The sequence below is a fragment of the Triticum dicoccoides genome, chromosome 5A (genome assembly GCF_002162155.2).
Source record: "Triticum dicoccoides isolate Atlit2015 ecotype Zavitan chromosome 5A, WEW_v2.0, whole genome shotgun sequence".
NCBI classification, from domain to species: domain Eukaryota; kingdom Viridiplantae; phylum Streptophyta; class Magnoliopsida; order Poales; family Poaceae; genus Triticum; species Triticum dicoccoides.
This window is the reverse complement of record NC_041388.1, coordinates 686,257,099-686,284,304: the sequence shown is the minus strand read 5'-3', so window position 1 is coordinate 686,284,304 and position 27,206 is coordinate 686,257,099. Positions and strand designations below refer to the sequence as shown.

General features: G+C 48.7%; 2 pseudogenes; one reads left to right on the top strand and one right to left on the bottom strand.

Moving 5' to 3' along the window:
* Positions 1-4,540: 4,540 nt before the first annotated feature.
* LOC119300452 lies at positions 4,541-7,470 on the top strand (annotated as a pseudogene).
* A 5,431-nt stretch (positions 7,471-12,901) lies between these two features.
* LOC119300451 lies at positions 12,902-20,023 on the bottom strand (annotated as a pseudogene).
* Between the last annotated feature and the right edge of the window lie 7,183 nt (positions 20,024-27,206).

Genomic DNA, 27,206 nt, shown 5'->3' with positions numbered 1-27,206 from the left:
CGACATTGCCCCGCCACCGCCCGCTTCGGTCCATCTTCCCCGGCCATTCTTCGCCGCCATGGAAGCCTCCTAACCATCCCCCGTCACCATGGAGGCCACGCACGTGAATCCCCTCCGGCAGATCTCGTCACCGGTCATGTGCCCCCGCCGTCGCTCAAGGCACCACCGCGCCTGCCCGCAAGCGGCAGTGCAACACGGTCGTGCAGGGCAGAAATCTGGCTGGCCCCACCGAGAAGGCACGCGCGCCGGGCGCCGCCGCCGTTGCGCGATCTGCCCGGCCACCACCGGAGAAGGTGGGCAAGGTTTCGGGCGTGAAGCGCAAGAAGGTTCCTATGAAGAGGCCGGCGCCTTCATCCACGCCCTCCGCCCCGGCAAGAGCTTCCCCGACGATATGCTGCTTCCACCGTAGGTGAGGTGTTCGATGAAATGGCCGGAAGGTATGCATCTTCGATCCCTTGTACTTGCTTCGCTTTTCGCCATTTTGGTAGCTCATGACTTGATGCCACTCACGATAGCGGTGGTTCGAACTATGCTTTTATTTGCGCATGAACTATGATTTATTGTTCGAATTTGAACTCAATTGTCAGAATCGCTATCAAATTCTCTTATTGGGGGTTTTCGGTGTGCGGGTCGACGCGGAATATGCTTTTTTACGGGTCGGCTACGCGGGGTCTGCTCGACCGCAGCCCGTGTCGGCCCGCCAACCCGTTTTTCAACGAACTGTAAACGCATTTTGCGGATCGGCATTATACGGGGTCTGCTAGAGATGCTCTAAGTGGGTATGTATAAAACTCAAAAGATGGAGAGGGGAGGAAGTACCTAGGTAGAAAAGTATGGCCGAACGAAAAAGTCACACCATCGCAGACTCCCCTTTAAAATAAAGATACATACAAGCGTGCGTATATATGTGTATCCACTATTTGATTAAAAAAAGTATGTGCATACGCTCGACGATCGTCTCATAGTGGTCAGAGCCGGAGACGGGGGTTGCGAGCCGGGGTCAGGCCCCCATCGCGTTGCCCCCCCTACAGTATCTCGTTACTACGTGCTAGTTCTATAGAAATTTACTTTGGCACATGGGAGCATACGCTCCTGCCATTGAAAAATATTTCAAAATGTCAAAAAAATTCAAACCAAAATTTGACGCGTATATCTAAACATTGTACGTGTGTACGCCAAGTTTTGTGAAAACCTGATATTTTATACGCCTTGTGTAGAAAAGACAAAATAATGTCTCATGAAAAGCCTTTTTTAACACTAAATTTTGTCATTTTTACATGTGACATAAAAGTTGCGGATTTTTCACAAGATGAGTTTCTATGCACGTAGAATGTCGAAATGTAGCCGGGAATCATTTTGTCAGAATTTTGTGACATTTTAAAATATGTTTACTAGACATTTTAAAAACCAGGAGCATATTTTTTCCATGGAACGAGAGCATATGCTCCCATGTGCCAAAACGCCTCTCTCCTACTTCTACCAGTAGTTTGTACGTATAAAGTGTATTGCCATTTGTTATTTAATGCTAAATTGATTATGGCCCAACATGGCAACTTTCTAGCCCAAAGACCATGCACCGCCGCCCCTCGCTTCTCGACAGGGAAGACCGGCAGAGGGCACTCCACTTCGCGGCGATTGAATCCATCAGAGTTCACGAGACAACGACCACTTGTGTGCTTTACCAGTATCATACATGAACAGGTCAAATTCAACTTCAAGGAATCAAGGTATGTCACCGCTGTATTGTAATTCTGGTAAATTTTTGCTTCCTTTGAAGTAAATAGTTTCTAATTTACTAATTTGATAAGGCTGATTCTAATTTAGAAATCTAGTGTCCCTCTTTTGTTTAATTTTTCAATGATTGAAAGATGAGGAGAAAGAATACAAGGAAAATATATTCCTTTTTTCAAGTCCATTGCTTCTAGCTCAAACATATGTGAGAGTGCAAATCCATCGATAAAGATGTAGCTTTTTTTATTACCCAGCATATACGTTCTTCGCCGCCTCATGTTTAAATCCTGGCTCCGCCCCTGGTAGTGGTGCATTGTACGCGTATGTCCATCATGTTCTCTCATCCTATTTCCCACGCCACTGTCAAAAGATGTTCCTCGACAGGTGATGGTGCGACCGACTAGTGGTTCAAAGCATATAATTTTTTTTCCAAATTACTACAAAATTGTTTTACCAGTTCCAAAATAGTGCATGCTTTTACCACGTGGCATATGCAAGAAATTCTTTGCATCACACTGGTGTAGAAACTTGTCCCATACCTGCAGGTAACAAGATTTAATGCATGTCCATGATTCATGTAGTGGAGGCCGTTAGTTTAGTTTATGTTTCATGTGTTGCGATCAAGAGACAATCAGAATAAAATTAGCATTTTTTTTGGCGAACTTTGCTCGTTTAGAAAGTAAGGACTATGAGCTGGCTGAGGTCTGGGCCACCTGAAGCTATTGAGCTGAACAACATTGATTGCAATTTTCTGTGATGTGAGTGATACAAGTTTTACCTGCAAAAAAACATTATTATCTAAAAGTGAAAGAAGCTAAAATTAGCACTGGTGTACGAGGTTCATCTTAGAAAAGCTAGCTGGCAATTTCTTTGGTTTGGACTTTTTTTAGGTGTGAGAACGAACTGGTTTTTTTTAGGGGTGAGAATGAACTCGTTCGCTGAAAAAAACCCGGCGCGTCCCAACCCAAATGGCCCGACGGACCCAATGCTAACCATCCTTGTTTTTCTCGAAAAGGAGGAGGACCCCTAAAAAACTGAGTTCGTTCTCTCTTTCCCCCTCGCCCGGGGAACGATCGTTCGCACCAGCCTCCCCCGTGAATGCCAGCTGGATATTCACATCATTTGGGTGTGAACAGCTGGTTGGTAGCTCTTTTATGCCAGCCAACAAAATACAAAATGGTCCATTGAACAACATTGATAAGCTCTATATAATTGTACCCTTGCTATCCGAATCCAGAGGAAACGGTACCGACTGTCCCTAATTAGTGGTGAGTTCCATGTAGGTCCTACTTACGATGTCTTATAGTGTACTCTCTCCTATAGCAAACTATTTACGTTGATTCAATTTTACCATGGTAGGTTAGATCTAGTTACAATTAATTATGACACTTTAACCATGCTTCCTAAGTGTTAGGGAGCTGATAAAGTACAACTCTACAAACCTATTTGTTTCAGTATTGTTATGTTTTAATTATTAGTACCAAAGTAGTAGTTAATAATAGAACTATAACAGTGGCAGATAAGGCTATGGCTCCTGGACATACATCCTTTATTAAGCGTAGGTTTATTTTGGATGATGTGACTTGCTTCATGAAACGCTACATAAAATTCATAAAAGCATCTGCTATTTTTACTTAAAGTACACTTGAAAGAGCATGCAATAAAAACAATTGAAATTCTTGTTGGATGTGCAAAACATGAAAGGATTTTCCTATAGAATATATTAGACGGAGAGAAGAGATTTATTATTGGTGGGTATAGTGTATCTGTCATGTAAAATGGACAATTAATTAGGACCATATTTTAGGACAAAAGAAAAAAGGCCGACATGGTGATCTTTATTTCATATCCTTTTCAATACAGCCGTACATGATATGCATATATATACTTGCTCATAAAGAGAGCTCATGATTGTGGTTTTATTTGAGTTGTAATCAGTGATCTAGTGGATGGTGGTCTCCTCATGTGGCAATGTGATAATGGCAGAATCTTCCAATTTGAGTCTGACTTAGAAAGTGATAGAATTATTATTATTATTATTATTATTATTATTATTATTATCTATCTTTGAACGCATGTCTGGATTGAAGATTATTTTACATTAAATTTGATGTTTGCTATTTTCTGGGAGTCTTAGATTTCATTGAGCACTATATGCATATCTGTACTTGTGGTGAAAGAACTCTACCTTTCTACAGTATATGTTGTTTCTTCTTAAATCACGTCTTATATTAGTACTACACCTTTCTACAGTTATATGTTATCTCTTTTCTATATGTTATCGATGGTCTAATTGTCAAAGGGTACTGATAAAAAAGTTGAATGTATTTAGAAAATGTTTATTGGTGGATGATAAGAGACATTTAGTTAATTGGGAGACAGTGTGTCCACCTGTTGCAATCGCAGCCATTAATTCAGTGGGGCTTAACAGGTAGGTGTGGTTGGCGAATTGATAGGTGGAGGCTACACCAAAGCAACCGAATAAAAAGAACAAATCAACCAGGCAAATGTGAGCACCCGAAATGGGCAAGAATCACCCATATTAGAAGTTAGAAGTTAGAACCAACTTTGCCAAAATGTACGATAGATAGCTTGTTCCTCTACGTAGTACTTTCTAAGCAGCTCGCCATGAGCCAAGAATTCCTCCTAGCGACCGAACAACCATCACATAGCCACGATCAACAAGAACTGCACGGCGTCGTCCGGCAAGAGCACACACCAGGAGACCAACTGCGGCATGGGTACACTGTGCAACAAGGCGGAGGCCCGACGTTGTCCGTCTATGGCCACAAGCGCAAGATCACTCTGATCCCGCTCGTCTTCCTCATCTACTTCGAGGTGGCGGGCGGCCCCGTTCGTGCTGATGACGGCCATGGCGGTGCCCAAGGTGAGGCCGAGTCGGTGGGCGTTGCAGGTGAAGGGTAAGAAAGACTGGAGGCTCTTCTTCAACACTCTGTTCTGGAACCTCAACTACTGGGACTGCGCCAGCACGATGGCCGGCGAGGTGGAGCGGCCCGAGCAGACGTTCCCGCGGGCACTGGCAGTCGCCGTTGTTCTGATCGCCCGCAGTTACCTGCTGCCGCTTATGGCCGCGACCGGCGCCACCGACGCGTCGCCGGATGCCTGGGTCAACGGCTACTTGGCTGACGCGGCAGGCACGTAGTATAAAGTTGCATCCCCGGATCCAAATACTCCCTCCGTCCCTAGTTAATTTTTTTAGATTTATCAAGATACGGATGTATCTAAATACCTAATGTAAGATAAGTAGTTTAGGAGAGAGGTTGTACTATTTATATCCACCCTAAACCATAAACGCAACATTTTTTTTTTTGAGGAAAAGGCCATTATAGCTAGCTTTATTTATAATTTAACCAACGCTTACACCATCTGTTAAGAATTTCAACATAAATGTCGGAGGTGAGTCCAACCACAAGTTCGATGGATCTACACGTCCATTTTGCGCTAGCACATGAGCTATCATATTAGATTCACGATTACAATGCTCTAAAATAACCTTCCTGAAATCGAGTAACAGTAACCGGTAATCCTCCAGAATTGGAGCTGCTATTGTGGAGTGGCCTGTATTTTGCTGTAGAGTTTCGACAAGATTCAAACAGTCCATCTGTACCAGAATGGAGCTGCAGCCAACAGAATTAGCAAGTTTTAGACCTTCTACTAGGGCTGTAGCTTCGACAGTAAAAGCATCTGGCACATGATCAAGCTTTGCTGTAGCCGCACAGACGAACATACCCGCACTATCTCGGATGACTGCACCACACGCGCACCCATATTATCATGATCCCAAAACGCAGCATCAACCACAAACACAACATTAACTTATATTCCATTCGATACATCCTACAAAAGTGTGACAGCCCGGCCCATTTGACATTTCATTACCACGTGGCTAAATGGAAATCGTGTGTTTCTCAAAAAAGTTTGAAAATCTAGTACACATACTCCTGGAAAAAATAAACATCTATGGACATGCCGTTTTAGGTTTGAAAGAGGGCTTGCCAAAGTTAGTTTGTTTACTTTTCTTGGTTGAAGTGATAGTGTTTGATTTAAATAAGGATGAACTATTTAAAAAGGAATTTAGATTTGTCAAGATAAGGATGTACATATTTAAATATATAATCTAAGACAAGTAATTTGGGATGAAGGTTGTACTACTTATATATCCACCCTAAACCACAAATGCAACATGGCTTCACTTTTTCCTTTCTACAAAAAACATAACTTCCTAGAGTGGGTGTCGAGAATGGAAATATGTATTGAGCATGTGCTTTCACTTTCAAGTACATATTTTAAGGCCTTCTCGAGACATCAAAAATTCTGAAAGAAGGCTCTATAACACATCACATTACGTGCATGTACCATGTCCCATCTCACAACAACATCGATATCATAGGGCATGCTCATCTTGAAACACATGCCATAATATTATATGGTTTGACTTTACGCAAGCACTGAAAATGAAGTTGAAGAAATTTTGATATGCCATAGGCAACCATTTAAAGAGCTTACATCACCATAACGCTGATGTTTTCATGTTCCGGGTCAGCTCCAAGAAAGCTGAACGACAACAAATAACATCCCCTGCGCTCACCCGATCCAATGTGATGAATTACTGGTGGGTGAGGGTGGAAGCAAGGCCGCCACAACACCCCTCATCGGCGGTGACAGATTTACGGTCATATGGAAAATCAATGTAATTGTGTAGGCATCATCGGGGGCACATGGCTCAAATACTGGACGGGAGCCGGCGCAGTGATCTCCTCCATCGGCATGTTCGAAGCTCAGATGAGCAGCGGTGCGTTCCAGCTCCTCGGCATGGCGGACATGGGCCTCCTCCCGGCTTTCTTCTCCCGTCGCGCTGCCAGCACCGGCACCCCGTGGGTGGCTATCACCTTGTCGACCGTCGTCACGATCGTTGTCTCCTTCCTCTGCTTCGAAGACGTTGTCGCCACGGCCAACTTCTTGTACAGCCTCGGCACATTGCTCGAGTTCGCATCCTTCCTCTGGCTCCGCGCCAAGCACCCAGCGATGAAGCGCCCTTACCGTGTGCCGCTACCGTTGCCCGCGCTTGTGGCAATGTGTGCCATGCCATCCGCGTTCCTGGCCTACGTGTGTGTGTGGTGGCTGGGTGGAAGGTATTCGCCCTCGCCGCGGGGCTGACTATGCTCGGCGTCGGATGGCATGGCGTCATGAGGGTGTGCAAGGCCAAGAAGTTGCTCAGGTTCAACAATACAGTTTCTGCTGACCTTCAACAGGATACTACTGGAGACGACTATCATCTGGTTCCGGGGGTGAGAAACTATCGTAGCTTAAAAGTGGCCATGCCTCATGTTTTTCGACAACTGAGTTGAAGCTTTAGTGAGTAGTTGTTATTGGATGAGCTGAATTTGGAGCAAACAAAACAATTCCAATTCTGCGATACTATCAAGTTGCATGTATATCTTAGCCTTTCAGGGAGGATAAATGACATTGCAACAGTTCCGAATTCAAAATATGTCATCAAACGCACAAGCTTATGTCCAGTTCACTTCTTGGAGTAGTTAAGCTACAGTTACTTTATGCCAATATACTGATTGTAATTATCTTCCATGGTCATCAACGTGTAGCCGTGGTTTTGTACGTTAGTAAAGAATTTTCTTGTTTTATTCATGGAGCTTAGAATCATTTTCGTATTAGTGCAACATTACATGCCACAGAACCAAGCTCTTATAATTTAGATGACGGGCGGGAGTACTAAGACCTAGTAGACCGCTTTATTCCATGTAAATCTATATCAAGCTTATAAACAATTTTTCAATGGAAGCTTATAGACAGTGTTCGTATCTAGGTAGCCATAATTTGTGTAGCTCAATTCATTTATCTGAAAAATGGAAGGCTCAGTTGGGCAGCCAATGAGGGCCCATAATTAACCCGGATGGCCGTCACAATGGGCAAAAGCTTGTAAAACACAAAACCATTTCAAAATTCACACAGTAGAATCAAAAGTTCATCCCAATTTGAAGAGGAACGAGCACAGACCAATTCTGCATAAATACGACCAACTCTTCACCCTGAAAGGTTTCATGGAAGCGTTCCTGCTCCCTCGAGGGGAGCCGCGTCTCATATATATTGATGTGGGCAGTAGCCTTGGCTTGGAGTACAAGAGAAGTTTACAGGAGATCGAGTAGAACAAGGAATAGGAAGGGAGTTTGAGATTACTACGGGATACAGATATTCTCTAACACCCTCTCTTAATCTCAACTATCCTAAATTAAGATTACTCTTGAAGTCCTCAAATGGTCTTGCTGATAATGCCTTTGTAAAACCGTCTGCTACTTGATCTTTGGAGGGAATAAACCGTATCTCAAGTTTCTTTGCTGCAACTCTTTCTCGTACAAAGTGAAAGTCAATTTCTATGTGCTTTGTTCTTGCATGAAACACTGGATTTGCAGATAAATATGTTGCTCCCAAGTTATCACACCATAAACATGAGATACGATTCTTCTTGATTCCCAACTCCTCAAGAAGTGACTCAACTCAAATGATCTCAGCAGTTGCATTCGCCAAGGACTTGTATTCAGCTTCTGTGCTTGACCGTGACACAGTGGCTTGCTTTCTAGCACTCCAAGAAACAAAATTAGACCCAAAGAATACTGCACAACCTCCAGTTGATCTTCTATCATCACTGCATCCTGCCCAGTCAGCATCAGAGAATGCACTCACAAGAGAGGAATTAGAACGTTTGAAATGAAGTCCTATTCCCATAGTGTGCTTCACATATCTTACAATTCTCTTAACAGCTGACCAATGTGCAGAAGTAGGTGCATGCAAATATTGACAAACCTTGTTGACAGCAAACGAGATATCTGGACGTGTGAGAGTTAGATATTGTAATGCTCCCACAGTACTCCTATACCTTGTGCTCTCCTCCTCCTGAAGTGGCACACCTTCATATGCTGAGAGTTTTTCTGAGGAAGATAAAGGTGTAGGAACTGGCTTACAATCTTTCATTCCCATGCGAGACAGAAGCTCAATGATATATTTCTCCTGATTTAACACAATACCATTTTTGCGTTTTCTTGACTTCAATACCGAGAAAGAAATGTAAGTCACCTAGATCCTTCAAGGCAAACTCTGAGCTCAAATCATGCAGGAGTGCATTAGTAGCATTTTGTGAAGAACTTGCAACTATGATATCATCAACATATATAAGCACAAAAATAACCACTCCAGCCTTGTTATAAATAAACAAAGATGTATCAGCCTTGGAGGCAATGAAGCCAAGATATCTCAACTGTAAGTTCAATCTGGAATACCATGCTCTGGGTGCTTGTTTCAAACCATAGAGTGCTTTATCAAGTTTGCAAACATGTTGTGGTAACTTCTTATCCTCATAACCAGGTGGTTGTCTCATAAACACTTCCTCTTTCAGAATACCATGCAAAAACGCATTCTGTACACCTAGCTGTCGTAGGCTCCAACCCCTGGATACAGCAATGGCTAGCACAAGTCTGATAGTTGCAGCTTTCGCAACAGGACTAAAGGTCTCCTCATAATCAATATCATAACATTGTTTAAAGCCCTTTGCAACTAGACGTGCCTTGTACCTGTCAATGGAGCCATCTGCCTTCTTTTTAATTCTGTATACCCATTTGCAATCGATGATATTTTTACCTTTCTGATTTGGTATAAGATGCCATGTCTTGTTCCTCATAAGTGCAGAGTATTCCTCATCCATTGCCTTCTTCCACTTAGGATCATCAAGTGCACTACTCAATGTTGTTGGTCCTCCTGAAATACACAACATTCCATATGGTATAGTTCCATCTTTTCTTATTTTAGGATTTCGTATACCTTTTTGTAGCCGGGTCATCACTCGTGAGGAAGCTGGCTGGATCACAGGAACACTTGCCGCAGAAGATCCTGAAGAATCTGCTGCATGCGCTGACACAGATGGATTTGTCGCCTCCTGCGCAGAGGATCCCGTAGCATCTGATGTAGCCGCTGGTGTGGCCGCCTCCTCTGACTGCACACGGGTGCCAACCGCCCGAGCCGGCACAGTAGATCCCCCGCCCGACCGCGGTTGCAGGCGCACACTGGGCGAGGGGGATCCGGCCCCGCGGCTGGTCCCGCCTGTCGCTGATGTGGCTGCGCGGGAGTGGCCCTCCCTCGAATCAGTGCTGCAGCTGGTGGGGGCACGATCCGAGGCTGATTTCCTCGTGTGATCCGAGGTTTGCAGGCGTACAGGAGTTGCAGGAGCTGCCGAATCAACCTCGCTATCTGTGTCAGGTTCGTCTTCTTCCTCAGCATGAAATATAAGATCATCTTGAGCTAGATTTTCAAAATTTTGATCATTTTGAGCACCGTTTTCACCAGGGACTTGCACAGGCAACAAAGAAGGACCAGTACCAGCAAAAATATCATCACTTTGATTAGTACAACTGTCGCCCCCATGATCAAAAGACCGAAGATGTGAAGGAAGAAGGAGAATTTCCTTGAGGAGAAGTGCACCGGCATTGGGATGAAGAGAAGCAAATGGAAACACGGACTCATCAAAGACAACATCTCTGGATATGTAGACCCTACCAGTAGGAACATCAAGGCATTTAACCCCTTTATGCATGGGACTATAGCCTAAGAAGACACATTTTTTTGAGCGAAAAGCGAGTTTGCGTGTGTTGTATGGTCTAAGGTTGGGCCAACATGCACAACCGAAAACACGAAGAGATGTGTAGTTGGGTGTAACACCAAGGAGTTGTGTAATGGGTGTTTCAAGTTTGATGACTTTACTTGGAAGCAAGTTGATGAGATATGTGGCAGTTAAGAATGCTTCATCCCAGAATTTGAGTGGCATAGATGCATTTGCTAGCAATGCCAGCCCCATATCAACTATGTGACGATGTTTTCTCTCAGCAGATCTGTTTTGTTGGTGAGCATGAGAGCAAGAGACATGATGTGATATACCAAGTTTTTGGAAGAAAGAATTCAATTTTTCATACTCACCACCCCAGTCACTTTGCATGGCAATGATCTTGGAGTTCAGTTTACGTTCAACAAGATTTTGGAAATTGATAAAGACTTGGAATACATCAGACCGTTTCTTTAACAAGTAAATCCAAGTAAATTTACTATAGTCATCAATAAAGCTTACATAGTAAGAAAATCTACCAACTGAGGTAGGAGCTGGCCCCCATACATCTGAAAATATAAGTTGAAGAGGAGGAGTAGACACACTAGTAGAGATGGGGTAAGGTAATTGATGACTTTTTGCTTGTTGACACGGATCACAAACTGACTCAACACTATTCTCATAAGAGAGTTTATTTTTGCTAAGAACATATTTAACTATGACTGAAGATGGATGACCTAAACGACTATGCCACCTTGATGATGATGGTTTGGTGACAATGTTTGCTTGCTTGTTGGACCAGGAAGATGATGATGATGATGATGATATGAGTGGGTAGAGGCCTCCCACGCACCGTCCTCTAAGAATGACTCTCCTTGTTCTCAAATCCTTAACCAAAAAAAATAAGGGTAGAATTCTATAAGAACATTGTTATCAAGAGTGAATCTATGAACGGAAACAAGATTTTTGGATGTTTGAGAAACATGCAAGACATCTTTCAAGTGCAAATTTTTCATGGGGTTTTTAACAATTGAACTACCAATGTGTGTGATATTCATACCAGAACCGCTTGCCGTGCGAATTTGGTCACCTCCGTTGTATTTCTCCCGCATTGTTAACTTGTCAAGTTCTCCTGTGATATGATTTGTTGCAGCACTGTCGGCGTACCAGTTGGTATCCACGCCGTAGGAGACGGCATGCGCCTCCTTCTCTTCTTGATTGTTCTCCTCATAACGCCACCAGCTGACACGTGCACCTCCTGGATGATGTCTGTAGCAAATCTGACATTCAGGATAGTCATGTTGTTGCTCATGCGCCTGTTGTTGTTGTTGTTGTTGTTGTTGTTGTTGTTGTCGAGGGCGCCCTCTGAAGCCGCCACCTCTATTGGCAGGAGAGGGCTGGCGGTCACCACGATCACCACGGCCGCGCCCCTGCCTCCTCGCCCGCGAGACCTGCCGCGGGACTGACCACATCCTTTGTAGACGGCGTTTGCAGATGAGTGAAAACCACCTGAGGACGAGTTGCCTAGCATCTCCATCCTCTGGTCAAAAGCAGAAATTTGGGCGAACAGATCATCGGCGGTAATAGTGCCCTTGACAGCGCCGATTGCCGCTACCACAGAATCATAGTCGCGGTCCAGCCCTGCAAGGATATAGTCTACCATCTCCGGATCAGATACGGGACGCCCAGCAGCAGCTAGTTCATCCCCGAGGCCTTTCATCTTTGCCATGTACGCCGAGCTTGACATGGTGCCCTTCTTGGTATTGGTGATTGCAATTCTCAGGTTGGTGATCCGGGACTGCGACTGCGAAGCGAAGAGATTTGTGACTGTTGTCCAGAGTTCGAAGGTGGAGTCCTTCCCAACGACTTGCGCTAGAATCTCTGGAGACATAGAGTTGAGGAGGTATGACAGGACCTGCTAGTCTTTGGCGATCCAGGGCCCGTACAGAGGGTTCGGCTCAAGGGCCGTGGTCTTGTCTGCCTTCGTGATCTCCGTCATCTTGGGCGGAGCGGCGTCAGAATTGTCCAGGAGCCCCGTGACCTGCGCGCCTCGCAGGGCCGGGAGAACCTGCAACTTCCAGAGGATATAATTTCCTCTTGTAAGCTTCTCAGATGGCGGCGAACCGAGGTTAAGGGCGACGCCGGCTGAGGAAGACATTGGAGACAATGATGTGTGATCTAGGTTTTTGGTGTATGGCTAGATGTATGGGAAGAGGTGGCTCTAATTACCATAAAAGGTTTCGTGGAAGCGTTCCTGCTCCCTCGAGGGGAGCCGCGTCTCATATATATTGATGTGGGCAGTAGCCTTGGCTTGGAGTACAAGAGAAGTTTACAGGAGATTGAGTAGAACAAGGAATAGGAAGGGAGTTTGAGATTACCACGGGATACAGATATTCTCTAACACACCCTACTGGTCTTAAGTCTCAACACTTCAGTCTCAACGTCGCTCCTCACGAATCACCAATCAGCTTCACCTTCAATCGCATCCTCCAGTCCTTAGCCGATTTTCTTCACAACACAATCGCATAGGTGCTTCCTTTGGAACTACAGAATCATCGCGGCAGGTGGCTCCTCCAGCTTGCTGATGAACACGTCGGTCAGCGCCGTCTTCGAAGTTAGCATCGCTCGTAGCAGCGCGACAGCCTGCAGGACAGCAAAGCATTCACCAATGAGCTGGATTTAGTAATAATTTATCTACATAAATTTGCAAGCTTGATTATCCTAGTTATTCACCTCTTGTTTCCCGATGGCCACGTCCGTCTCCACCACATGGTCCTTGTCCCTCATGTACCAGTGCTTCGCCACAGACATGGCAGAGGCCTGATGGACCTGCAGATCATCATCTACAACGTACTTCCTGTCTTCGACCAGGTTATGATGGCACTCATAACATGTCGACCTCACCCCACCATTCTTACGCCGACAGCAGCTATATGGCTCCAAGCCCATGTACAGCTTTTGCGGTTCTTGGGCGGCTTCTTTCACAACGGAGCAGTGCCTGCTGAACGGGCTACGTGATGGATTCAGCAATGTCTCTATAGGGTGACCACCTGATACGAACCCTGTTGCGTCGAGATCGACGGCGCTGCTGTACAGATTGTCGAAGCTGCTGCTGCGGCCGAGATCAGAACCGGTGGTGTTTCTTTTCCTCGAGGGGGCAGCAGTAGCACCCGTGGTCTTGATCACACAGCCGAGCGGGTAAGCCAAGAACCCGAGGAGCAGGTCGACGAACTCATGCCTGCACTCAGCATACATCACCTTCTTCTCCTTCCTGTCGTAGAAAAGCCTGATCTTGCATTCTGATAACGAGCCTGAATTATCATTAGGATTTACCACGATTTTCTGACGACTGATGCTCGGTTTCACAGTGACGCGAGCAGCAGCCCGGTCGTCGGTTCCCTTGCCTAGAAAAACGTCAGTGAATATGGAATCTGACGAAAGAGAAGCCTTCAGCATAGATACGGCCTACATGAATCCAAGTTAGCAGATCAAAATCATTCAACTCCTAGCACTTAGAACTGATGTGTTACCTCCGCCCAGCCGACACATACTTCCACCTCCTCGAAGCCATGGAAAACAGCATCAGAACTGAGCATGTAAGGCAGCGACTGCATGATGCTGGTGGATGCCGGCTTGATCGCCCAGTCATCGCTGATCACAAACCGTTCTTTGGGCCTTACAAACGTCCCCTCCCAGGCTATGTTGTAGACATGCACGAGTCTAGACATGACTAGCTAGCATTTGCAGAACTCGCCATGTCCTTGCAGATGCGGCTGGCTCTTGACAAGCGTACGGTGTTTATTGCAGAAATCGCTACTGATGAGTAAATCAAGAATTCAAGGTCGAAAAAGATTAGCTGACTAGATCAGCAATGCATACTGTTACGATCCCTGCCCACGGCCCACCAGAAGAGGCGGCACAAGGTCCATCCAAGGAGAAGGCGCAAGGCCCAATGAAGCGAGACCGAAGGCCCAGTACCCGCTACCCAGCCCACCAGTACGTAACCTAGCGGTACTTACGCTGGGGGAGGCGAGAAGGAAGGCAGGCAGAGACGAGACGACCCGGCGGCGGCGGCTAATCTATCCCCTTCCTCCCCTTCTGTCTAGGAACCCTAGCCACCTACCATCCCCAATTCGTGTAATCGAAGCTTGTATGAACTAGAGCGGATCCGAGGTCGTATCAGTTGGTATCAGAGCCCTCCACCTACCACCTTTCTCGATCCGGCACAAGCTGGCCGGCCGATTCCCATCTATCATCCAGACTAGGCGCGGCAAGGCGACATCGATGGAGGAGCAAACCAAGGCCATCGCGGACCTGACGGCGGCCATCTCGACAATGTCGGACAAGATCGACGCGCTCCAGCCCGTCGTGCTCGAATTCCAAGGGTGGAAGCCGGCGATCGAGCGGGCGGTCGACGAGATCCGCGCGGAGGTGGGAGATCTGCCTGACCTCCTGCAAGACAAGGGCAAGAGCGTGGAGGGCGCGTCGACGGCTCACCAGCCGGCGAACTTCTCGCCTTTGCCGCATATCAGGCTGCAGGATCTGCCACCCCTGATCCCGCTCGAGGCGGAGACCGCCCTAGCGCGGCCACCAGCGGGACTGCAGCTACAGGGTGGCGGCAGCCACGGGCCCATTGGCCACGGCAGGACTACAGATCACCGGGGAACCGATCCCCGCAGGCGCCTCCGGTCACGGGTACGTACGATTCCCATCCACCTTTTGGGGAGAACTCGTACTCTGGGGAACGGGGGTTCGGCTTTGCCCGTTATCCTCCGCCACCGCGTCTAGAATTTCCTTTGTTCGATGGGGATGGGCCACGGGCGTGGCGCCTGAAGTGTGAGGCGTATTTTCGAGTTTGCACCTTGAGTCCTGATACTTGGGTGAGCTGCGCCGCTATGTACTTCACCGACGGGGCGCTGTCGTGGTCACAATCAACCAAGGCTCATGTCGTTTATCAGGATTGGGAGGGTTTTGCCACGGCTGTTTGTGAGCAGTTCGGGCAAGAGGAGTTTCAGTCATTGCTGCGCCGGTTCAATAGGTTGCGGCAGAGTGGAACAGTCACTGAGTATGCCGAGAAATTTACCCAGTTTATGCATAATTTAGTTGCTCATCATGCGTCCTGGGAACCTACTTATTTCATTACTCATTTCATCGACGGGCTGCATAAGGACATCCGTGCAGCTGTGGTGTTACATCGTCCAAAAACGCTCGATACTGTTGTCGATCTTGCTTGCCTGCAGGAAGAGGTGATGGAGGCGATGCGCCGGGAGGACAAGTGGGACGACCGACGATACTCGCCAGCTACGGCGAGGCCGGTGCCCAGGACGGCCCTGCCGTTGCCTCCCCCACCCCTAGCGGCCCCTCCCAAGCCGTCGGCACCACCGGAGACGCGCAGCTCGGATCGCCGTGCCATGGAAGCGGCGCACACCCCCTCGGAGGACCGAGTCGCCGCCCTTCGCGCCTACCGCCGAGCGCGGGGCCTGTGCTTCACATGCGGAGAGCGGTGGGGGCGCGACCACCGCTGCGGCCCCACGGTCCAGCTCCACGTCGTGGAGGAGTTGATTGACATGATGAGGGGCGAACCTCACGCCTCAGAAGAGCCCACGCCACCTGGGTCAGTGGCAAGCGAGGCGGAAGCCGACTGCTGTGTCATCTCCAAGGAAGCAGTTGAAGGGGCCGAATCGGCCACGACTATGCGTCTGCACGGATGGGTTCAAAACCGCGAGGTGCTCATGCTGGTGGACTCTGGGTCTTCGCATAGCTTCAGCTGCGAGACTCTGGCTGAACAGCTACGCGGAGTGAAGGCAAGCGACCACACCATGACAGTACGAGTGGCCAATGGAGGGGTGCTTCAGTGCAATCGCGAGTTGCCAGCCTGCTCATGGAGCACCCAAGGGGTGACCTTTCACACGGATCTTAAGGTTCTTCCCTTGGGCTGTTACGATATGATTCTGGGCATTGATTGGCTTGCCCAGCACAGCCCAATGAACGTGCACTGGGGAGAGAAGACTATGAGATTTGACTACGACGGAGCCCACGTCCAGCTGCAAGGGGCGCGTGCCGGCACCTCCCAATGCCAGCAACTATCCAGTCAGGAGCTGGATAATCTTCTACAGCGTTCAGGGGTGGCGAGGGTAATCCACCTACGCACAATGGCCGAGGGAAAAGTCGAGGCCACAGAGCTGCCCGTTCCCGATGCAGTGGCAGATCTGCTCAAGGAGTACGAACACATGTTCGCCGAGCCCCGCAGATTGCCTCCTCAGCGGGCGTTTGATCACACCATTCCTCTGCTGCCGGGGGCGAAGCCGGTCAACATTCGACCGTACAGATACAGTCCGGCTCAGAAAGACGAAGTGGAACGGCAGGTGGCCGACATGCTGGCTCAGGGCATCATAGTGCCGAGCTCCAGCCGTTCGCATCTCCAGTGCTATTGGTCCAGAAGAAGGACCTTACCTGGCGCTTCTGTGTCGATTACCGCCATCTGAACGCGATGACAGTGAAGAACCGCTATCCTCTGCCGATAATTGATGAGTTGCTTGACGAGCTCGCCGGATCGAAGTTCTTCACCAGTCTGGATCTGAGGGCAGGGTACCATCAAATACGCATGAAGCCCGAGGACGAGCACAAAACCGCCTTCAAGACCCACAACGGCTACTATGAGTTTCGAGTCTTGGCCTACGGACTCATGGGTGGGCCGTCCACCTTCCAGGGAGGAATGCACAGAGTTCTCGGACCCCTGAATCGTCACGGCGTACTCGTCTTCATTGATGACATCTTGGTTCACAGCGCCACCCTCGAAGAACACGTCAGCCTGCTGCGGCAAGTCTTTCAGCGACTACATGAGCACCAGCTCAAGATCAAGCTCAGCAAGTGCTCCTTCGCGCGTCCTAGCCTCACCTATCTGGGCCATGAGATCAGCGGTGATGGAGTAAGTACTGACAGCAAGAACATTACCGTTGTGCAGAAGTGGCCGACACCAAGCAACGTCAAAGAAGTGCGCGGGTTCCTTGGGTTGGCCGGGTATTACCGCAAATTTGTGAAGAATTTCGGCATCATCAGCAGGCCTCTGACGGATCTGCTTAAAAAGAACATTGTCTTCAGTTGGACGGCTGTGGAAGAGGAAGCCTTTCAGGAACTTAAGCGGGCGTTGATTACGGCCCCTGTCCTTGCCCTGCCAGATTTCAAGGTGCAGTTCGAGCTGGAGACAGACGCTTCGAATCGCGGTATCGGCGCGGTGCTGCGTCAAGGTAGGCACCCGGTTGCCTTCCTCAGCAAGGCCCTGGGCCCACGGAACTGAGCGCTGTCCACTTACGAGAAGGAAGGGCTCGCCATCCTTATGGTAGTGGAGCATTGGCGCCCTTATCTTCAGCATGCAGAGTTTGTAATCCACACCGATCAACGCAGCTTGGTGCACCTGGAGGACCAAAGACTGGCCACGCCCTAGCAGCAGAAAATCATGGCCAAGCTGTTGGGGCTCCGATACCGCATCGTCTACAAAAGAGGGGTCGACAACCGAGTGGCAGACGCCCTTTCCCGACGACCAGGGCCACCACAAGGGGATCTAGCAGCAGTCACAGTGGCGGTCCCAGTGTGGCTGGAGGCAGTACAACAGGGATATGAAGAGGATGCAGCTGCTCAAAAGCTGCTGGCCAAGCTGGCAACGGAACCCGCAGGTCATGATGGTTTCAAACTCCAGGACGGAATCATCAAGCAGCACAGACGCGTTTGGCTGGGTAACAACGTGCAGCTACAGAAGTAGGTATTGGCGGCCCTGCATGCAGGAGCAATTGGTGGTCACTCTGGGTTTAACGTCACCTATCGTCGGGTGAGGCGCCTGTTCACTTGGCCCGACGTGAAGCAACACATCAAGAGGTTTGTGGAAGATTGCCAAATCTGCAAGCAGGCTAAACCGGAGAGAGTCCGGTACCCAGGGTTGTTGGAACCCTTGCCGGTCCCCAAGCAAGCATGGGAACTCATCACAATGGATTTCATGGAGGGACTGCCGCAGTCTGCGCGCTACAACAGCATTCTGGTGGTGGTGGACAAGTTCTCGCGGTACGCGCATTTCATACCCCTCACTCACCCGTTCACAGCGTTCCAAGTCGCCCTGGCCTTCGTCAACAACATCTACAAGCTCCATGGGCTGCCAGAGGCTATTGTTTCAGATCGGGATCCCATCTTTACTAGCACCATGTGGAAGGAAATCTTCAGGCTGACTCACACTGAGTTGCGCATGAGCACGGCCCGGCACCCACAGACGGATGGGCAGTACGAACGGGTCAATCAGTGCCTCGAGACCTACCTCCACTGCTTTGTGCACACCTGCCCCTCCAAGTGGTCAGCATGGCTAGCCCTAGTGGAATTCTGGTACAACACTTCTCCGCACTCGGCCTTGGGGACTTCTCCTTTTGAAGCTCTGTATGGACACGCACCTCGACACTTCGGCATCATCGATCCCCTGGCCTGTTCGGCGCCTGATCTGGCAGATTGGCTCCAGGACCGGGCCCAAATGGAAGCTCTCTTGAGACAACATCTTCTCCGGGCTCGGCAGCAAATGAAGCAGTCCGCTGACAAGCACCGCTCTGACCGCAGTTTTGATGTGGGCGATTGGGTTTTCCTCAAGATCCAGCCCTACATCCAGAGGTCTCTAGCAACACGAGCTAACCAAAAGCTTTCGTTCAGATATTTTGGTCCGTTTCAGTTGATCCAGCGCGTGGGGCAAGTGGCGTACAAGCTGCAGCTGCTGGCGACATGCACCATCCACCCGGTCTTCCATGTGTCTCAGCTGCGCAAGGCTCTACCGCCCACCGAGCAAGCGGTGCCAGAGCTGCCAGAAGAAGCTGCGCCAAGTCCAGTGCCAGAAGAGGTACTTGCAAGTCGCGTCCACAGCCGCAACAACAACCCCGTGCCGCAGATCCTGGTTCGTTGGACGGACCAACCGGCGTCGCTGGCAACTTGGGAGGATCGCGCCGAGCTGCTCGTCAAGTACCCCGCCGCACCAGCTTGGGGACAAGCTGTTTCTGAAGAGGGAGGGAATGTTACGATCCCTGCCCACGGCCCACCAGAAGAGGCAGCACAAGGTCCATCCAAGGAGAAGGCGGAAGGCCCAACGAAGCGAGACCGAAGGCCCAGTACCCGCTACCCAGCCCACCAGTACGTAACCTAGCGGTACTTACGCTGGGGGAGGCGAGAAGGAAGGCAGGCAGAGACGAGACGACCCGGCGATGGCGGCTAATCTATCCCCTTCCTCCCCTTCTGTCTAGGAACCCTAGCCACCTACCATCCCCAATTCGTATAATCGAAGCTTGTATGAACTAGAGCGGATCCGAGGTCGTATCACATACTGTACTACTCCTAAGCCGTATTCACTAACCAGATCTCTTGGGACACGTACCAAAACTCGTGCTCATGCGAAGGCGTGAGAAGCATGTCATGGCAGGCCTTCACGCTCACCTTGAACAGCCTGCTCTCCCTGAGCCGGCTGACGCTGTCGCATAGGTTGGACAGGCACCCCGGCGTTGACGTGCTTCCCGCGCAGAAGTGGAGGGCGGAGAGCGGCAGCGTAAGGAAGGAGAGGAGGACGTCGACAAAGTCGGAGCCCGCGTCGGCAAACAGAACACGGTTCCGCGAGCTGTCCACGGCGAGGTTGATCTTGATGGGCGCCATATGTGCAGTGCACGCTGTGCTGCTGAGGATGAGATGAAGTCCAAGAGATGGTGGAATGCCGCTGCAACCTAGCTATAGCTAGTACTCCTGTCCGGTAAGTAGCGTGTTTAAATACTGGAAGAGAGGAAATGGCGCACGGGGAATGTGAAACGAAGAGACGGAGAAACCTCGGGAATTTGGGCAGTTCAGAATCTAAAGGGACGCCTCCACTCGTCTGCATCTTTTGTTTTGTTTTTGTTTTCTGATTGAGCCGTTGAGTTTTTTCTTTGAGATGAGCCATTTTTTAAGGGGAAATGGCCATCATCGGCTCGTTGCTGAACTCGTGCACCGCCTTATCCCGGGGAATGTGAAATGAAGAGACAGAGAAACTGTTGGAAATCCACCCTCAGGATCGATTACATCAAACTATACGAACACGCACACACGAATATTGATAGCTAATGGGCCCTTATCGTGCCCTCTTTTCCTCTCTTTATTGCTTTTCTCCTTTTTCTCTTGATGTTACAAAACTCACGCCCTATGTTGTGTATACATATACACGAGTAACCGGCCGACCTGAGCTTCCTAGACCTACTCGGACCATGACTCTGGACACCTAATCCCATCTAGACTCAAACTAGTACTGCCCGGTAAGGCTGGTCATAGTGGAGAGTAACTATTACTATCTTCATAGTGCAAAGTGTCATAGAAGTAGTATCATATATGATTGCATTTATTAGCTTATAGACTCAACATTTCTTAGGAAGCACTATGTGATGGTAACATAAGGCTGGTTGTAATGGTAGTATCATATGTAGTATCATGCATGCCAACTAGGCAAATTTGATGAGGTGGCATAGAATTAAATGAAGAAAGAGATGATTGAGTATCATATCATGATACCGTATCATATCATGATACCGTATCATATTAAATGGTGTACTACTATGTGTCTTGCATGACAATAAATAAAGTTAGCTATGATACTAACTTATGATACTATGCACTACGGATGTAGTATCATACACTAGTATCATATATATGATACTAGTATATGATACTCGTCATTACGACCAGCCTAAGGCTGGTCATAATGGGGAGTAACTTAGACTAGTGTCATGCATATGATACTAGTCTATGTTACTATTTTTATAGTGCAAAGTGTCATAGAAGTAGTATCATATATGGTTGCATTTATTAGCTTATAGACTCAACATTTCTTGGGAAGCGCTATGTGATGGTAACATAATATGTTATTCCAAACACCTCTCTCCTCATTAACTAGGTGCCACATAAGCAAACTTGTCTCGGGATGTGTTATGTTACTAGCTAAGTTACTCCCACTATGACTAGCCCAATATGTTACTCTAAACACCTCTCTCATTAACTAGGTGCCACATAAGCAAACTTGTCTTAGGATGTGTTATGTTACTAGCTAAATTACTTCCACTATAACTGGCCTAACACAAACCTAGCCGAACTCCTACTACTTCAAATACTAGTACATACGTACTAGCTAGCTTAGCTACACCTTTTTTCGATAAAGGGTGGATTTTATTAACTCAAAATGAAGCATCAAGTGAATACAAACACAATGAGCCCACACCCGACCTCTGCATAGCTAGGATGCACACAGCCAACACCAACGTACACACACGAAAATCACACCGGCAACTAGCAAAGTCAAACATGACCGAAGCTATGCCTTAGTGGACTAAAAAAGAAAAAGAATACTCCGAAGCGATCAAATCAGTGATCAACAAACTACGACAGCAACCATATCCGCACCAATCATCTTTTGACATCAGTAATGATGTCGCCACCACTTTCCGCGATCCCAGCAGCTACATACATAGCATGGTCATGACGTGTGGTGCCACGCTACTAAAGCCCATGCTCGCACAAGCAGACAGTCAAGCCACGACAAGATCCGGCCGCCACCAAGAACTTCAAACAATGAAGGTTGCTGTCGCACTTTGCTCAGGGAGGATGGCCACCCACACCATCAAATCCCAAATCGGGACGCTCCAACAGTTTCGCGCCATCCTCATGCTTCGTCGTCCTCGTCCTTGGCGGCATAATCATGCAGCAAAACAAACTCGTCGTTGCCGCCCGATCTGAAGATCCAAGATTTCCGGTCCCATCTTGGCCATCACCTAGCAGTGCAGGACCACATCTTCGCCTATGCGCCTGAGGGGTAAACCGCCATACCATGATGCAATAGGCAGACATTGTTGCCCACACACTTGCAGATGAGATCATGGCCACCGTCATCTCACAACAAGAGACTCTCAGCCCAGCCAGAAATCCACCGCTGCCGCTGCACATCCATGCCCTCTGCATCAAGCCACTGTCCATAGATCTCACTCCGAAGCAACGCTGAACAAGCTACCGCTTGCCCCGGCAATCGAGTCAGCTCCAAAACAATGCTTCCAAGAAGGTCAACGACGAGGAAATCGCCGCCATTGTCTGTCCCACGAGGGGAGCAAGGATTTCTCCAGAGCAAAGACCATGAGGGGAGGAGGGAAGCAATATAGCGACGCCTTCGGCAAGGATAACGGCGCCCAAGGGTGTCGTCGTCGCCGCTCGCACGAAGCGAGACAGGGTTTCCCCAGCTTCCCTCAAGCCCTCCCCATCACATCAATCACCAAGAATGCATGCATCTTGCCCAACGCGCCGACGAGCGTAGGCGAGGTCACCAGAGCAAGGTCCGACGACCCATCCCCAAGCACCAGCAAAGGATGTAGTAAACGCCCAAACGCGCACCAACATCCTGGCCAGCGCTCGTCCCGCCGGCCGCGTCCGACACGGCCGCAAATGGCGCACAATCAGCACCAGCAACCGCGCCCCACCATCCTTCGCCGAGCTCCGCTGCAGCGCATCTGGAACGCGCTTCCGGAGCATCGCGAGATCCCGCTGAGAGCCGCCGCCCACGGACACAGGGGAGCCACGAGGAGAAGCCCCGCCGCCGCCGTCGGCCGCGTGGGCTTCGCCCGGCGACGTCCTCCGGCGGCGGCGCAGGGGATGTGACGGCCTGGTGGCGGCGCGCTAGGGTTGGAGCTATCGCCCCCGAGTCGCCCTGGGCGCAGGCGACACGGGGGAACGGTTTCTCAGCTTAGCTACACCTAGATTTCCTAAACTAATCAAGATCATCCTTTATACAAATCATCATAGACTACATATGTTTGGATTATTCCAACAGAAACCTCGGGAATTTGGGAAGTTCGGAATCTAAAGGGACGCCTCCACTCGTCTGCATCTTTTGTTTTGTTTTTGTTCTCTGATTGAGCCGTTGAGTTTTTTCTTTGAGATGAGCCATTTTTTAAGGGGCAATGGCCATCATCGGCTCGTTGCTGAACTCGTGCACCGCCTTATCCCGCCGCCCTCACCGTGGTAGCAGGCTACCTGCAGCTCAACTGCCTAAGAGCCGAGTCATCTATGCTTCCGTTTCCTTTCAACAGGTTGCTCTCGATTTTATAAGTCTTTCCGTTCCGATTTACTTCCTTCGTCCGCGAATAAGTGCACATCTAGGTTTTGTCTTAAGTCAAAGTTTTAAAACTTTGACCAACTTTATGAGAAAAAGTAACATCATTTATGACACTAAATTAGTATCATTAAATTCGTTTTAAAATGTATTTTCATAATATACCAATTTAATGTCATATATACTATTACTCTTTCCTAAAAAGTTGGTCAAAATTATAAAACTTTGACTTAGGACAAATAGTAGAAGTACACTTATTCGCGGACGGAGGAAGTACTTCAATCACATTGCATGAACAAGTGGTTTGCTGATTAAATTTGAGTAATGCTGGTTGATTTTTATCAAAATTTTATGTTTAGGGTCATAAGGTCAATGACAACAGACTAGCAGTAGCAGGTAGCAGCTCAACTACGTTAATCCGAGCCTGATTCCTTTTAACAGGCTATATTTTTTTTATTTGCTTCAATGCTACTAGTATTTACTGCGACCATATTACCTCAAGAAGGGATTCAGAGATTGATTTTCAGGAAAGCTGGCTGTTTTTTCTCAAAATGGTGTTTATAGTTTCAACCATGGTTCTAACATTCAGTGGCTATCTTGTTTAAACATGTTTTTTTTGGAACAATTTTATACATACGAATGTGCAGTTAACCTACAATTCAATGTGTGCTGTGATAAGAGCATCTCCAACAGGCGCCGAACGCGCCGCGCGCAAAAAACTGCTTTGCCGTGCGCCCATCGCCTGGTTTGGCGCGGCGCGCAGCGCTGGCTCCAGCAGCCGCGCTAAAATGCAGCGCGCGCGCCGCTCCAGCAGCGCGCAAAAAATGCAGCGCGCGCGACTCGCCGGGGCATTGCATATATTGCATTTTGAACACAAAATGAAGTTGAAACATTGAAAATGCAATGAACATGACATATAAAATTTCACACAAACAAGTTGATGAAGAAAAGTTCATGCCCACAAGTTTAAAATCATGCCCACAAGTTCATCCAACCAAGTTTAAAATGCAAATCAAGTTCAATACACAAAATGAAAGACACATCATTCCTCGTCCTCGTCCTCATCTTCGGAAGACGATTCTTCCGCTTCCGAAGATGAATCTTCCTCCCTCTCCTCATCGCGCACGGCATCACGTGAAGCTCCGACAGTGTTGGCAAGATCTTCAACGGCATCTTCATGGGAATGCGTGCGAGGAGGCACATCGAAAGACATTCTGCCCATGGCGGCCGGAGGTGCACCCATGCCTCCCATGAGAGAAGCAAAACTCATGCCTCCCATAATGGCCATAGCGTCGGGGGGTGCTCCAAAGCCAGCCATGCCTCCCATTGCACCGCCCATGGTACTTTCGAAGCCACCCATGCCACCCATGGCGCCGAGGTCACCGCCACCCATTGCAGAACCATGACTCTTTTTTGGATCAAGACTTCTTCACGGGCAAGATTGACATACTCCTTTTGCGTCGCATTGAGGTTAGATGTGTCCAAGAAGAACAAGTGCTTCTCCCATTCCAACAATCTAGTTCGCTTCTCATTGCTCACCTTCCTCTCCTCCAAAGCCACCTTCCTCTCCTCGGCCGCCACCCTCCTCCCATCGGCGGCCAACCTCCTCTCCTCGGCCGCGGCATCTTGGTTCCTTGCCATTTTCCTCACCTCGTTGGCTTTTTTTCTTGCCTTCACAATAGCTTTCATATCATTTTTGAGCTCGTAATCTCCTTTCCTCTTCTTCTTTTCGGTTTTGTCTTTCTTGCACCCATCCGGTCGCTTTGGCTTCGAGTATGAAACTGAGTTGGGTGTGGGGCTTCTCTTGCCGTCATCACTTGATGCATCCTCCTCCTCATCATCATCATCCAACTTAATTGTTCGCTTGCGTTTGTTGCTCAAATGCAAATCATCCAAATCTTCACGCTTCTTCCATTTCTCATCATCCTTCAACATGTTATAGCAATGGGGCAAGGTAAAGACCTTTCCTTTCATGATCTTCCCCTTCTTGGTTGTCCTCTCCTCTTCTTTGAACAAGTTTTGCGCAATGTTGTACTACATGAAAACAAAGCAAGTTAGCACCAACAACAAGTATGATGAACATGTATGAAATACCACTTACTCTATCGTCCTCATTTGTGCCACTTGGGTTCAACTTGTCATCCGCCTTTTGACAGGCCGCCCACCTTTGACAATCCGAGTTGATTGTCGACCATCGGGACCGAAGTGATCTCTCGGAGCGGTCAATTCCACTCAAGTTGTGAACATCAAAGTGTTCTTTCATCCACCCCCAATAAGCATCTCTACTTTGATCACCTCCAACGGATGGATCCCTCGACACTTGCAACCAAGTATTGCATAGTAAGATGTCATCGACGTTGGTGTAATTGCCCGCTCTTCCTTTTGGTGCGCCGACAATGCCCTCACCCTCCTCGTCCACCTCGAACTCATGGTCTTCGAAATGCATGTCATTGGTTTGAGACCAATGTGAATTGTTGGAGCCAACACCCATCGTTGACATGTATGCATCATCATTGAGACTACAAAGTTTTTTGAACAACGCAAATAAGCTATCTATATGTGAATGCATTGAAAAAATAACAAAAAAAATGAAAAGTTGGATTTTTTTTACCTTGGGGGCATTTCGTCGAACATGTTGTGCGCATCGGCCGCCGACTCAACGAGTGAGCTCGCCGGCGCTTCGGTAGCCGCCGCGCGCGTCGCACGCCCTGCAAGCTTCTTCCTCCTCGCCTTCGAGGTGCCGGAGCCGTCCGCCGCCTTGTTTTTCTTCGCCGGTGTCTTGCCCTTCTTTGGCCACGCCGCATTGGGGAGCTTTGAGGAGGGGCGGCGGCTCAGGCCGGCGCCGGCGCGACGCCACCCGCCGCCGAGGTCATCCACGGCGGCATGAAGAGGCCGCACGCGAGGCCGATGGTCGGAGGAGCTCCGGCGGAGGCGAGGCCAACGCCACCCGGGCTAGGGTTTGCAGCGGCGGTGGAGGGGTCGCGGCTATAGGATGGGGTGAGCAGGGTGCCGGCGCGTGCGTCCATGGGGTGCAGTTCGCCGGCGCCGGCACGCGCGGGGCGTATGAGGCGGAGAAGAGAGAGTGCAGCGCGAGCGCTCGAGTGTGCCGCGCGTGGAAGCAGGCGCCCCAAATACACGGCGCGAGATAGCGAATCCGACCGCGCGCCCAACTCCTCATACCGCGCGCGCGGTTATTGCGCGCCCGCTGGAGCCACCCGTCGGATTGCGCGCACGCTAAACTGGCTAGATTTGCGGCACGACGCTTGTTTAGCGCGCTTGTTGGAGATGCTCTAAGAAGTTAAGAACCATTTACCGCTGAATGTTAGCAAATGAATTATTTTTTCTCCCCAAATAGGCCATTAGCTTAAGAGATTCTGTTGATGCTAGCCGCATTGTTTGCGATATACTTCCTCTGTACCGAAATAGTTGTCGTTGGAGTAGCTGAACTTCAAGAATGTATGATAATGATTCTTTCATTCTGTCATTTCAATAAAAAGTACTAGCCACAAATTACTCTAAACATATTTCGTGCAGGCAAAACAGCTAGCTATAAGTGGCAAGCAAGCGAATAAGTAAATTTACCGGAACCGGTGTGTATCGGTGAGAAATTCACTGTCCATCAGTTTCATTAAGATTCGTGCAGTCAGACTCGGTATAACGCAATAATTTATTCCAGCAACTATACTTCGAAGTACGGCCTGAGAGAGAGAGAGAGAGAGA